The sequence below is a fragment of the Metopolophium dirhodum genome, chromosome 9, assembly GCF_019925205.1.
Source record: "Metopolophium dirhodum isolate CAU chromosome 9, ASM1992520v1, whole genome shotgun sequence".
Taxonomy (NCBI): Eukaryota; Metazoa; Arthropoda; class Insecta; order Hemiptera; family Aphididae; genus Metopolophium; species Metopolophium dirhodum.
The window spans coordinates 24776101-24790935 of NC_083568.1; the positions used below are offsets into that span (position 1 = coordinate 24776101).

Consider the following 14835-nt stretch of genomic DNA (forward strand, 5'->3'; position numbering starts at 1 on the left):
TACATTTATTATAATGTAATGTATATGAAATATGAATATATTGATATAATGATTATGATATATCCTTATCAGTATATCACTTAAAGTATTGTTTTTTGAGTTCAAATAAAAAACAAATTCATGAAATATAATAATTGGTATATAAATAATAAATAATAATTATAAAACTTTAAAAATATTAACAAAAATAAACCTCTCTTTGGCAACTGTGTATGATTTAAAAATTAAAATAATAAATATAAAATTAAAATAAAACCTATAGTATATTAGATATAAATCAAAATATATAATAAAATAGGTATAAAACTAAAAGTTAATATTTTTGAGATTTAAAATGTTATTTTTAATTCGGATGATACCTCATTAAAAAAACTATCTATACCAGATCTTGATCCTTCATCATTTGAATCAATTGAATCTGTTTCTATTTCCAAATCACTAATTGAGTTTTTTGTTTTGTAATTTGTATTAAAATATTATTAATTATGGTATAGACTGTAGGCAGTAATTTTTTCCATAGTAATCAGAGGTAGGTTAGAAGGTACCTATGGATGTATGATGTGAATAGTGGATATCATATAATTATTTTAATTGATAATATAATTATATTCATAGTTCAAAATATGCATTAAATAATAATTTTATATTTAAGTATATAAATATGTAACTTACCATGAAAAGATTTTTTCATTTGTAAAATGTTGCTTTTTACAGCCATAGGACACTTAACACAACTTCTAATGTGCTTTTTTTTGACGAGTTGCATTAAAACAGTTCCCCAATTGCAATAATTGCAAATGTTTTTTGTAACTTTTTTGTTTCCTTCATTCATTGTCACTTGACGAAAACATTTGTGAATTAAACTTTTAACTTAACCCAATTACCCATATTAAGTTATAAATTATAATATATTATATAACTATTAACTCATAAATTATAATTTTTTTTTTTTTATTGATCTTGAGCCCGGCAACTGAGGCCATTAGCTAGTGGTTTGTTTGTGGGTTGTTAGTGTTGGTAGGGGAAGGAACACGTGTGTGTTGGGTTTGGCAGAATTTTTGATTGGGCACCCGTAGGTATCTTCCATGCTCGGGTGGGGGATGGCGGCACTTGTTCTCCGGACACCGTGACTTGCACGGAGAAAAATGTCGCCCGGTGGTCGAGGATCGAACTCGGACTGGCTGTGCCGAATCCGTCGCGTTAGACCGCTCGGCCACCTCGTCCCCCAATAGATAATTTATTAACACGTTAATCGTAATAACTTTATATATTTATACCTTATACGTTTTGTAACGCTAACGTCGCTACTCGCTAGCACAAACACACACAAGTCACAAATACTGAAATACCCAATGGCCAATGGTGTTATTGAATATGCGGTAGCGGTATTTCTATTTCCGTTATTGGCGAAGAAAATGTAGATATTATCATGATTTTATTTATACAATATTCTATGTTTATACTTCATTAGCTGATATTGTCATATGGATGAAAAATATGAAATCAGTGTGACCATATAATTATGACTTTATTATAGACATACCAAAATACACAACATTTAAAAAAAAAAATATTTTTCAATATTACATTGAAATATTTCAAGGAGGGTGAAAGTTTCAATTTTGAAATATTTCAAAGTGAAAATTTCATGTGAAATATTTCATACTCATAACCCTATTTACACGAATGAGCTGGGTATGGCTCCATCATAGATAATAAAGATATAACATAATGGTCTTATCAGTGGTCATCGAGGGGAACAATTGAGGCCAAATAAAGTATACCTATATCGAGTATCGACTATCAATATAAAGGAGCCTCAATTGCCTTCCGCGGGAACGCGGCCTCAAATGTATTTAACATAGGCGTGGACTATCCATATCTTTATTATCTATGGGCTTCATCCATAGCACGGAATAAGGTGTCAACAATCTAAGGATCAACTTAATAATCAAACACTTAAGTTCAGCAACCTGCAAATCAGGATCTTTTTATTCAAAGTGTCCTAATAAGTCATAAGAAGGTTAGTTAGGTAAACCTATGGTTAGTTGAAGCTATGGTAATGATAGATGACTACCATCACCGGTCGTGAGCTTTGCGATGATCTTTTCCTACTAACTATCAAGGTATTCGATATTGTAAACATAACAATGAAAGAAAATATTTAAATATTATTAATTTGGTTAGGTTAAGTTAGGTTAGGATAGGGCAGGAAATTAGATGTTAACTAATTATCATAGTTTTTAACACGGTCTTAAAGATTGTCAGCAAGAGTTGTACCAGTATAGTTATTAAAAACTTAAATACAGCCAACTTTAAATAATGATTTTTTTAACACAACAAATTATAAAATGTATTTTAAAATATAACAAAATATAATTTTTTTAGGATTTTATAAGGTTTTCAATACTTATGAGTTTTTGTAAATAGAAAATGTATAAAATCAATAGTTTTAATTTAATATATGGTTTTGTGTTTTAATATCCTATTGTCAAAGAATCCTCAGGGTTGCTTTTCCACATTTTTTTACATTGTACTAAATCTAACTTTTTTCCGCACATATTTACAAAGACTAAAACAGATATCTGACTATGTTTTTATTTGCATTTAGACTTTATAGTTTGTAATTTTATATTGACTGTAGACCCACCAAACACAATATTATTTTAAATTAAACATTTTATGTCCTTTATAAATTACAATCACATAGTAGAGTCCGTGCAGGACCTTTTATCATTTAATTTCTTTGCATCCTTTATAATTTACATTCATTTTTATACATATTCTAATACATATATTACCATAATACACCTCTGATCATAATAACTGTTCGCATTATTATAATGTAAACAACACGTAGTTTTTGGATTGTAGTTAATATGTATTGCAGTATTTAGCTTCCAGCATATTCTATTGTTTAGTGTTATTTCACCCAGATATCTCAAACAATTTTTTTTCACATCAATGAACTCTAGTAGATTTTTTTGTATAAAAATTCTTCAAGATTAACCGGCTATACCTGGGAGTACGCTGAGTAACTGTGTACTTAATATATAATTTGAAAAGAGACTGGCTAGTTTCTCTCACGTTCCCCATTCAATTTATTTTTTTATATATTTCACTTTTTTTGATTCTTTTATATATATCATTTTTTAAAAAATTAACAACTTGGTTCTATATGATTTTTTTAAAATTTTTTATCTGCTTCTTAAAATGCGTTTGCCTGCGGAAACCCACGTTCCCCTTTCAATTTTTTATCATAAATTTAATTCAATTGATTTTTCATATGAATATTTTCAAATTTGTGAGTCTTCAGAGAATTTTTTTCTGTTATTTAATTCCTATCTAGATCTTTCTATATAGATTTTTTAAACACTGACAAGCCAGCGCCGAAACCCTCCTTCAAATTTTTTTTTATGATTTAACCTCTAGCCAAATTTTTTAAACATTGACAATCGGGTACCCTTGAATAATCCTTATCTTTAATGAACTAAATATTTTAAATAGTTTTTTCTGTTTAATATTCTGGTCATTTTAGTTTGAACTTTGAAATGTATTTTTCAACTGTACAATTTTTTCAAATTTTTTATTTTGTTTTCTAAAATGCATTTGCCTGCGAGCACCAACAACCTCCTTCAAATTTTTTTTTATGATTTAACCTCTAGCCAAATTTTTTAAACATTGACAATCGGGTACCCTTGAATAATCCTCATCTTTAATGAACTAAATATTTTAAATAGTTTTTTTTGTTTAAGAATATGGGCATTTTAGTTTGTACTTTAAAATGTATTTTTCTTCTGTAAAATTTTTTCAAATTTTTTATTTTGTTTTCTAAAATGCATTTGCCTGCGGGCGCCAACACCCTCCTTCAAATTTTTTTTTATGATTTAACCTCTAGCCAAATTTTTTAAACATTGACAATCGGGTACCCTTGAATAATCCTCATCCTTAATGAACTAAATATTTTAAATAGTTTTTTCTGTTTAATATTCTGGTCATTTTAGTTTGAACTTTAAAATGTATTTTTCTACTGTAAAATTTTTTCAAATTTTTTATTTTGTTTTCTAAAATGCATTTGCCTGCTGGCGCCACACCCTCCTTCAAATTTTTTTTTTTGATTTAACCTCTAGCCAAATTTTTAAACATTGACAACCGGGTACCCTTGAATAATCCTCATCTTTAATGAACTAAATATTTTAAATAGTTTTTTCTGTTTAATATTCTGGTCATTTTAGTTTGATCTTTGAAATGTATTTTTCTACTGTAAAATTTTTTCAAATTTTTTATTTTGTTTTCTAAAATGCATTTGCCTGCGGGCGCCAACACCCTCCTTCAAATTTTTTTTTAGTAATGTAACTGTAGTTGAACATTTTGTATTGACTTGAAAATTGATAACTTGGTGCCCTATGAATAATCATTCTTTAATGAAATAAATATTTTAAATAGTATTTTCTGTTTAATATTCTGGTCATTGTAGTTTGAACTTTGAAATGTATTTTTCTAAATTAAATTTTTTCAAATTTTTTTTTTTGTTTTCTAAAATGCATTTGCCTGCGGGCGCCAACACCCTCCTTCAAATTTTTTTTTATGATTTAACCTCTAGCCAAATTTTTTAAACATTGACAATCGGGTACCCTTGAATAATCCTTATCTTTAATGAACTAAATATTTTAAATAGTTTTTTCTGTTTAATATTCTGGTCATTTTAGTTTGATCTTTGAAATGTATTTTTCTACTGTAAAATTTTTTCAAATTTTTTATTTTGTTTTCTAAAATGCATTTGCCTGCGGGCGCCAACACCCTCCTTCAAATTTTTTTTTAAAGAATATGGGTATTTTAGTTTGTACTTTAAAATGTATTTTTCTACAGTTAAATTTTTTCAAATTTTTTTTGTTTCTTAAAATGCATTTGCCTGCAGGCGCCAACACCCTCCTTCAATTTTTTTTTTTAGTAATATAACTGTAGTTGAATATTTTGTATTGACTTGAAAATTGATAACTTGGTGCCCTATGAATAATCATTCTTTAATGAACTAAATATTTTAAATAGTTTTTTTTGTTTAAGAATATGGGCATTTTAGTTTGTACTTTAAAATGTATTTTTCTTCTGTAAAATTTTTTCAAATTTTTTATTTTGTTTTCTAAAATGCATTTGCCTGCGGGTGCCAACACCCTCCTTCAAATTTTTTTTTATGATTTAACCTCTAGCCAAATTTTTTAAACATTGACAATCGGGTACCCTTGAATAATCCTTATCTTTAATGAATTAAATATTTTAAATAGTTTTTTCTGTTTAATATTCTAGTCATTTTAGTTTGAACTTTAAAATGTATTTTTCTACTATAAAATTTTTTCAAATTTTTTATTTTGTTTTCTAAAATGCATTTGCCTGCGGGCGCCAACACCCTCCTTCAAATTTTTTTTTATGATTTAACCTCTAGCCAAATTTTTAAACATTGACAACCGGGTACCCTTGAATAATCCTCATTTTTAATGAACTAAATATTTTAAATAGTTTTTTCTGTTTAATATTCTAGTCATTTTAGTTTGTACTATGTAATGTGTATTCATACGTTAAATTTTTTGTATTGACTTGAAAATTGATAACTTGGTGCCCCATGAATAATCATTCTTCAATGAACTAAATATTTCGAATAGTTTTTTCTGTTTAAGATTTGGTTAGGACATTTTAGTTTGAACTTCGTAATGTGTGTTTGTAATGTAAATTTTTTTCCAAATTTTTTTTTTGTTTTCTAAAATCGCTTTGCCTGCGGGCGCCAACACTTCCCTTCAATTTTTTTTTTTTATGATTTTAACTCTAGCCAAATTTTTTAAACATTGAAAATCTGGTAGGTACCCTTTGAGTTATTCTTTAATGAATTAAATATTTTGAATAGTTTTTTCTGTTTAAGATTCTGGGCATTTTAGTTTGTACTTTGTAATGAGTATTCATACAGTTAAATCTATTTGCCTGCGGGCGCCAACCACTCCCTTGAATTTTTTTTTTTTTAGTACTGTAACTCTAGTTGAATATTTTGTATTGACTTGAAAATTGATAACTTGGTGCCCCATGAATAATCATTCTTTAATGAACTAAATATTTTGAATAGTTTTTTCTAAATTTTTTTTAAAATTTTTTTTTTGTTTTCTAAAATCGATTTGCCTGCGGGCGCCAACACCTCCCTTCATTTTTTTTTTATGATTTTAACTCTAGCCAAATTTTTTAAACATGACAATCTGTTACCCTTTGAATAATTCTTTAATGAACTTAATATTTTGAATAGTTTTTTCTGAATTTTTCTCCAAATTTTTTTTTTGTTAGGTGTTTTGTAATGTGTATTCCTACAATAATATTTTTTTTAAATTTTTTTTTTGTTTTCTAAAATGCTTTTGCCTGCGGGCGCCCACACCCACCTTCAATTTTTTTTTTGTTATGTGACTAGTTGAATTTTTTGTATAGACTTTGAAATGTGCATTCCTACAATAATATTTTTTTTAAATTTTTTTTTGTTTTCTAAAATGATTTGCTTGCGGGCGCCAACACCATCCTTCAATTTTTTTTTAGATATGTGACTAGTTGAATTTTTTGTATAGACTTTGTAATGTGTATTCCTACGATAACATTTTTTTTTAAATTTTTTTTTGTTTTCTAAAATGCTTTTGCCTGCGGGCGCCCACACCAACCTTCAATTTTTTTTTTGTTATGTGACTAGTTGAATTTTTTGTATAGACTGTAATGTGTATTCCTACAATAATATTTTTTTTAAATTTTTTTTTGTTTTCTAAAATGCTTTTGCCTGCGGGCGCCAACGCCCTCTTTCAATTTTTATTTTTGTTATGTAACTCTAGTTGAATTTTTTCTATATACTTTTTGAACATTGATAACCTGGTGCACTTTGAATAATCCATCATTAATGAACTAAATATTTTGAATGGTTTTTTTCTGTTTATGATTCTGGACATTTTAGTTTGAAGTTTTTAATTTCAATTTTTTTTTGTTTTCTAAAATGCATTTGCCTGCGGGCGCTAACACCCTCTTTCAATTTTTTTTTTGTTATGTAACTCTAGTTGAATTTTTTGTATAGTTTTTGTAATATGTATTCCTACAATAATATTTTTTTTTAAATTTATTTTTGTTTTCTAAAATGCATTTGCTTGCGGGCGCCAACACCCTCTTTCAATTTTTATTTTTGTTATGTAACTCTAGTTGAATTTTTTGTATATACTTTTTGAACATTGATAACCTGGTGCACTTTTAATAATCCATCGTTAATGAACTAAATATTTTGAATAGTTTTTTTCTGTTTACGATTCTGGACATTTTAGTTTGAAGTTTTTAATTTCAATTTTTTTTTATTTTCTAAAATGCTTTTGCCTGCGGGCGCCCACACCCACATTCAATTTTTTTTTTGTTATGTGACTAGTTGAATTTTTTGTATAGACTTTGTAATGTGTATTCCTACAATAATATTTTTTTTTTAAATTTTTTTTTTGTTTTCTAAAATGCATTTGCCTGCGGGCGCCAACACCCTCCTTCAAATTTTTTTTTATGATTTAACCTCTAGCCAAATTTTTTAAACATTGACAATTGGGTACCCTTGAATAATCCTTATCTTTAATGAACTAAATATTTTAAATAGTTTTTTCTGTTTAATATTCTGGTCATTTTAGTTTGATCTTTGAAATGTATTTTTCTACTGTAAAATTTTTTCAAATTTTTTATTTTGTTTTCTAAAATGCATTTGCCTGCGGGCACCAACACCCTCCTTCAATTTTTTTTTTAAGTAATGTAACTGTAGTTGACCATTTTGTATTGCCTTGAAAATTGATTACTTGGTGCCCTATGAATAATCATTCTTTAATGAAATAAATATTTTAAATAGTTTTTTCTGTTTAATATTCTGGTCATTGTAGTTTGAACTTTGAAATGTATTTTTCTAAATAAAATTTTTTCAAATTTTTTTTTTTATTTTCTAAAATGCATTTGCCTGCGGGCGCCAACACCCTCCTTCAAATTTTTTTTTATGATTTAACCTCTAGCCAAATTTTTTAAACATTGACAATTGGGTACCCTTGAATAATCCTTATCTTTAATGAACTAAATATTTTAAATAGTTTTTTCTGTTTAATATTCTGGTCATTTTAGTTTGATCTTTGAAATGTATTTTTCTACTGTAAAATTTTTTCAAATTTTTTATTTTGTTTTCTAAAATGCATTTGCCTGCGGGCGCCAACACCCTCCTTCAAATTTTTTTTTATGATTTAACCTCTAGCCAAATTTTTAAACATTGACAACCGGGTACCCTTGAATAATCCTCATCTTTAATGAACTAAATATTTTAAATAGTTTTTTCTGTTTAATATTCTGGTCATTTTAGTTTGAACTTTGAAATGTATTTTTCTACTGTAAAATTTTTTCAAATTTTTTATTTTGTTTTCTAAAATGCATTTGCCTGCGGGCGCCAACACCCTCCTTCAAATTTTTTTTTAAAGAATATGGGTATTTTAGTTTTTACTTTAAAATGTATTTTTATACAGTTAAATTTTTTCAAATTTTTTTTGTTTCTTAAAATGCATTTGCCTGCAGGCGCCAACACCCTCCTTCAATTTTTTTTTTTAGTAATATAACTGTAGTTGAATATTTTATATTGACTTGAAAATTGATAACTTGGTGCCCTATGAATAATCATTCTTTAATGAAATAAATATTTTAAATAGTTTTTTCTGTTTAATATTCTGATCATTGTATAGATTGAACTTTGAAATGTATTTTTCTAAATTAAATTTTTTCAAATTTTTTTTTTTGTTTTCTAAAATGCATTTGCCTGCGGGCGCCAACACCCTCCTTCAAATTTTTTTTTATGATTTAACCTCTAGCCAAATTTTTTAAACATTGACAATCGGGTACCCTTGAATAATCCTTATCTTTAATGAACTAAATATTTTAAATAGTTTTTTCTGTTTAATATTCTGGTCATTTTAGTTTGAACTTTGAATGTATTTTTCTACTGTAAAATTTTTTCAAATTTTTTATTTTGTTTTCTAAAATGCATTTGCCTGCGGGCGCCAACACCCTCCTTCAATTTTTTTTTTTAGTAATGTAACTGTAGTTGAACATTTTGTATTGACTTGAAAATTGATAACTTGGTGCCCTATGAATAATCATTCTTTAATGAAATAAATATTTTAAATAGTTTTTTCTGTTTAATATTCTGGTCATTTTAGTTTGAACTTTGAAATGTATTTTTCTACTGTAAAATTTTTTCAAATTTTTTTTTTTGTTTTCTAAAATGCATTTGCCTGCGGGCGCCAACACCCCCTTTCAATTTTTTTTTTCTGATTTAACCTCTAGCCAAATTTTTAAACATTGACAACCGGGTGCCCTTGAATAATCCTCATCTTTAATGAACTAAATATTTTAAATAGTTTTTTTTGTTTAAGAATATGGCATTTTAGTTTGTACTTTAAAATGTATTTTTCTTCTGTAAAATTTTTTCAAATTTTTTATTTTGTTTTCTAAAATGCATTTGCCTGCGGGCGCCAACACCCTCCTTCAATTTTTTTTTTTAGTAATGTAACTGTAGTTGAACATTTTGTATTGACTTGAAAATTGATAACTTGGTGCCCTATGAATAATCATTCTTTAATGAAATAAATATTTTAAATAGTTTTTTCTGTTTAATATTCTGGTCATTTTAGTTTGAACTTTGAAATGTATTTTTCTACTGTAAAATTTTTTCAAATTTTTTTTTTTGTTTTCTAAAATGCATTTGCCTGCGGGCGCCAACACCCCCTTTCAATTTTTTTTTTCTGATTTAACCTCTAGCCAAATTTTTAAACATTGACAACCGGGTGCCCTTGAATAATCCTCATCTTTAATGAACTAAATATTTTAAATAGTTTTTTTTTTTTAAGAATATGGGCATTTTAGTTTGTACTTTAAAATGTATTTTTCTACAGTTAAATTTTTTCAAATGTTTTTTTGTTTCCTAAAATGCATTTGCCTGCAGGCGCCAACACCCTCCTTCAATTTTTTTTTTTAGTTATGTAACTCTAGTTGAATATTTTGTATTGACTTGAAAATTGATAACTTGGTGCCCTATTAACAATCATTCTTTAATGAAATATATATTTTAAATAGTTTTTTTTGTTTAAGAATATGGGCATTCTAGTTTGTACTTTGAAATGTATTTTTCTACTGTAAAATTTTTTCACAATTTTTTTGGTTTCCTAAAATGCAATTGCCTGCGGCCGCAAACACCCTCCTTCAAATTTTTTTTTATGATTTAACCTCTAGCCAAATTTTTTAAACATTGACAATCGGGTGCCCTTGAATAATCCTCATCTTTAATGAACTAAATATTTTAAATGGTTTTTTTTGTTTAAGAATATGGGAATTTTAGTTTGTACTTTGTAATGTGCATTTCCACAGTTAAATTTTTTCAAATTTTTTTTTGTTTTCTAAAATGCTTATGCCTGCGGGCGCCGACACCCTCCTTCAAATTTTTTTTTTGTTATGTGACTAGTTGAATTTTTTGTATAGACTTTGAAATGTTTATTCCTACAATAATATTTTTTTTTAAATTTTTTTTTTATTTTCTAAAATGCATTTGCCTGCTGGTGCCAACACCCTCCTTCAAATTTTTTTTTATGATTTAACCTCTAGCCAAATTTTTTAAACATTGACAATCGGGTGCCCTTGAATAATCCTCATCTTTAATGAACTAAATATTTTAAATGGTTTTTTTTGTTTAAGAATATGGGAATTTTAGTTTGTACTTTGTAATGTGCATTTCCACAGTTAAATTTTTTCAAATTTTTTTTTGTTTTCTAAAATGCTTATGCCTGCGGGCGCCGACACCCTCCTTCAAATTTTTTTTTTGTTATGTGACTAGTTGAATTTTTTGTATAGACTTTGTAATGTGTATTCCTACAATAATATTTTTTTTTAAATTTTTTTTTTATTTTCTAAAATTTATTTGCCTGCGGGTGCCTACACCCTCTTTCAATTTTTTTTTTTTGTTTTGTATCTCTAGTTGAATTTTTTGTATATACTTTTTGAACATCAATAACCTGGTGCACTTTGAATAATCCATCATTAATGAACTAAATATTTTGAATAGTCTTTTTCTGTTTAAGATTCTGGACATTTTAGTTTGAAGTTTTTAATTTCAATTTTTTTGGTTTTCTAAAATCCATTTGCCTGCGGGCGCCAACACCCTCTTTCAATTTTTTTTTTTTGTTATGTATCTCTAGTTGAATTTTTTGTATAGACTTTGAAATGTTTATTCCTACAATAATATTTTTTTTTAAATTTTTTTTTTATTTTCTAAAATGCATTTGCCTGCTGGTGCCAACACCCTCATTCAATTTTTTTTTTTGTTATGTATCTCTAGTTGAATTTTTTGTATAGACTTTGAAATGTGCATTCCTACAATAATATTTTTTTTTAAATTTTTTTTTTATTTTCTAAAATGCATTTGCCTGCTGGTGCCAACACCCTCATTCAATTTTTTTTTTTGTTATGTATCTCTAGTTGAATTTTTTGTATAGACTTTGAAATGTGCATTCCTACAATAATATATTTTTTTAAATTTTTTTTTGTTTTCTAAACTGCATTTGCCTGCGGGCGCCAACACCCTCCTTCAATTTTTGTTTTAGTTATGTGATTTTATGTAGTAGTTACAGTATGTCTGATCCTAGTTCGAATTTTGTGATTTTATTTATATTATGTAATTTTAAGGATTTTTTTTTATCTTAAAATTAATTATGCATAGATATTTTTTTTTATAGAAACACAATTTTGTGTGTTAATTTATAATATGAAGTCGAATATGAAGTGTTAGTTGGTGTTTTGGTAATTTGGCTGAAGCCAACAGTGTCAATTAATTTTTTATGTTCTCATATACTTTTGTAGTTTTGTACATTAATACTCAATATATTTATTCTATACTTTTATAAATCTTTATTAAATCTAATAGATAATTTTTTTTTTTTTTTTTGTCATTTAATACAACATTGAAGTATTAATAATAAAAAATGTGGGCTAGTGTATGTCGCTCTGCTGTACAGTAGGTTACAAGTGGATCACTGTATAATGGATGGGATTAAATTTGAATTCAATGATATAATATCATTGTGTAAGAAAAACGATTCTGAGCGGAGACGGTATGTCAGTCTAGGTTTAAGACATTATATAGGTACTTATCTATAGTATTAAAAAAAATAATTGACCTATAATAAATTCCAAATTAATCATATCACAATATCCATTAGGTACTTATAACGCGTTATACATCAACAAAAAACCGTGATACTATCATAGATATAATATATTAGTATACTTTAGAAGTTTCAAGTACCCACGAATAATATTATACAATCTCAACAAAATAACCGAAAAAATATTCTAAGTTTTTTCTTAACTCAAAATAATTTTCTAATTTTCGTGATTTTTCATTATTTTGTCAATTTTTGAACTTTAAATGCTTAACCACCAACAATATTCACTTTCTAATCGAACAAGATACTGAAGTTGAAAATCGAAGCATTATTTCGACTACTTATTGTGTACATAGACAAAAAAAATTTAAAAAAAACACATCATTTTAAAACCAATACATTCATCGTTCCACTCAGAATCTAAAAACTAAATTATCAGTTTGTTTTATCTTATTTTTCTATTTTACAAAAATAAAAGCTTTAATAAATTCAAAACATGACATGGTGTTTGTAATAGTCAGTGTCAATGTTTGTTTTATCGTAATGACCAATTAATTAAATAATACTATTGAATATGAATTATGAACTTAATTTAAAAAAAATATGAACAATAATTGTAAAAAACTTAAAACACTCACAAAAAACATATGAGGAACCCTCAGCTTTATTTTTCTTCCAGTCATAAGAACTAATGTTACACTTTGTATTAAATGTTCAATGTTTTTGACAATGCAAAAGTTTTTTATCAACAATTATTGAAAAAACAACAAAAAAATTCGAAAATTTAAAATTTCTAAAGTTCTCAAAAAGAGTTAAAATATTTTTAAAATTATTCCATGCATAGAAATTGGTATATAAACATATTTTGGAGAACAGTTCAAGATATACGGTTATTGGTTTTTTAATTTAAAAAAAATAAGAGAATAGATTTTGTCGAAAACTTGGTTACTTATTAATTAAAACTATTAAAACAAGTACGGAGAATTTGTCACTTTTTGTCACTACAAACTACCAACTAGAAAAGATATTAAAGTTGAAAATCTTGGTATTTTTACCGCTCCGAAATATGACGACAGACCCAAAAATAAAGTCCAGTCAGTCTAAAATTAATTTTTATGCCTCATAAAAATTATTAGTGTTTAAACTTATTTAAATATTGGTGTTAAATTAAAATAATAATATTCAAAAGTAAACGTTTAATTTAACTTGTGGTTAAATTATTTTTGTCTATATATTTAAAATAGATATTATTTTAGATTCTGAGCGAAGCGATGAATGTATTGATTTTACAATGATGTGTGTTTTTTTTTTTTAATTTTTTTAATTTTTGTTTGTGCTTGTCATCGATTCGAGTTATCGAGATTTCACTGCATATGCAAAGAGCAAAGGCAAACGACGACTAAATTGAGTATTGACACATAAAATCGAATGGCATTTATTTTGACATACAAAACGTTTATAGCGATAACAAAAAAATAATATAATGACTTGTAAAGGTGCGTAGGTATACAATTAATACATAATACATTAATCAATAATAACAGGCATATTATATTCTATATTATTATGTTTCAGTACAGAATAAGACAAGTAGGTATATTAATTGGCTAGAATGCTTTGGCGAACTAAACAAAATTAAATTAAGAAAGTTATGAATTGTTAATGATTGTAAACGCGATGGACATTATTTATATCGACAAAACAAGGGTGTAGGGACTAAGGGAATTTGGAGTGAATGGCACGTAAGTTTAAATCATTTGTATGAACTGAAATCGACAAATTTTACTTAAATTTCTTTCTTTTAATAAATAAAGAAGTAAAGTTTATAAAAAAAGCAAAAAATGCCAACGGCACGTAGTGTTCCCTCCCAAGCGGTCACCCATCCAAGTACTAACTACGCCCGACGTTGCATAACTTCAGTGGTCGGACGTGAACTGGTGTATTCAACGTGGTATGGTCGTTGGCGAATTCAAGTGGAAAAATTATAATATTTAAATAAACTATCTAACAAAATGTTATTCATGTTTTTATATTATATTACAATAATATAAGTTAATTATAAGTAAATAATGGATTATTAGGTTTAAAATATGATTCTAATATGTTCTAAAAAATCCAAAAATATTCTCTTAATAATCCTTAAACTATAGTAATATATAATATATTGCTTTACTGCTCTAGTTATATGCTTTTTTTCTTCAAATAGTATAAATATATATTATAATATCAATAACTGAATTACCAGTTATAACAGTGCCGCAACAACCGCAGGGGCAGCCGGGGCAATGCCCCTGTAGAGGGCTGCTAATCGTTGGCTCAAGGGGCCCTGACGGTGCACAGCATCTACTTTAAATTTTTAAATAATTGCATTGTAATCTAATGTTTAAATCAAATAAAATATATTAAATAAAAATATCTATTTTTATAATTTATCATGCTATCTAATTTGTTGTCGAAGAACAAGGGGCCCCTATTTATCCATAATAATACCTATATTTATCTTTAAAATTATATTTTTATAGTGTTTTATTGTTTTATTGTTATTGAGTTACTTTTATGTGTGGAAAGCTTTAATTAATATTTATAATAAAAAAAAGAACACTAAAAGTGTAGT

The 14835-nt window shown here is 26.8% G+C and overlaps 1 pseudogene; it reads right to left on the reverse strand.

Moving 5' to 3' along the window:
• Nucleotides 1-14063: 14063 nt before the first annotated feature.
• On the reverse strand, nt 14064-14186 carry LOC132953116 (5S ribosomal RNA; annotated as a pseudogene).
• Nucleotides 14187-14835: the final 649 nt, after the last annotated feature.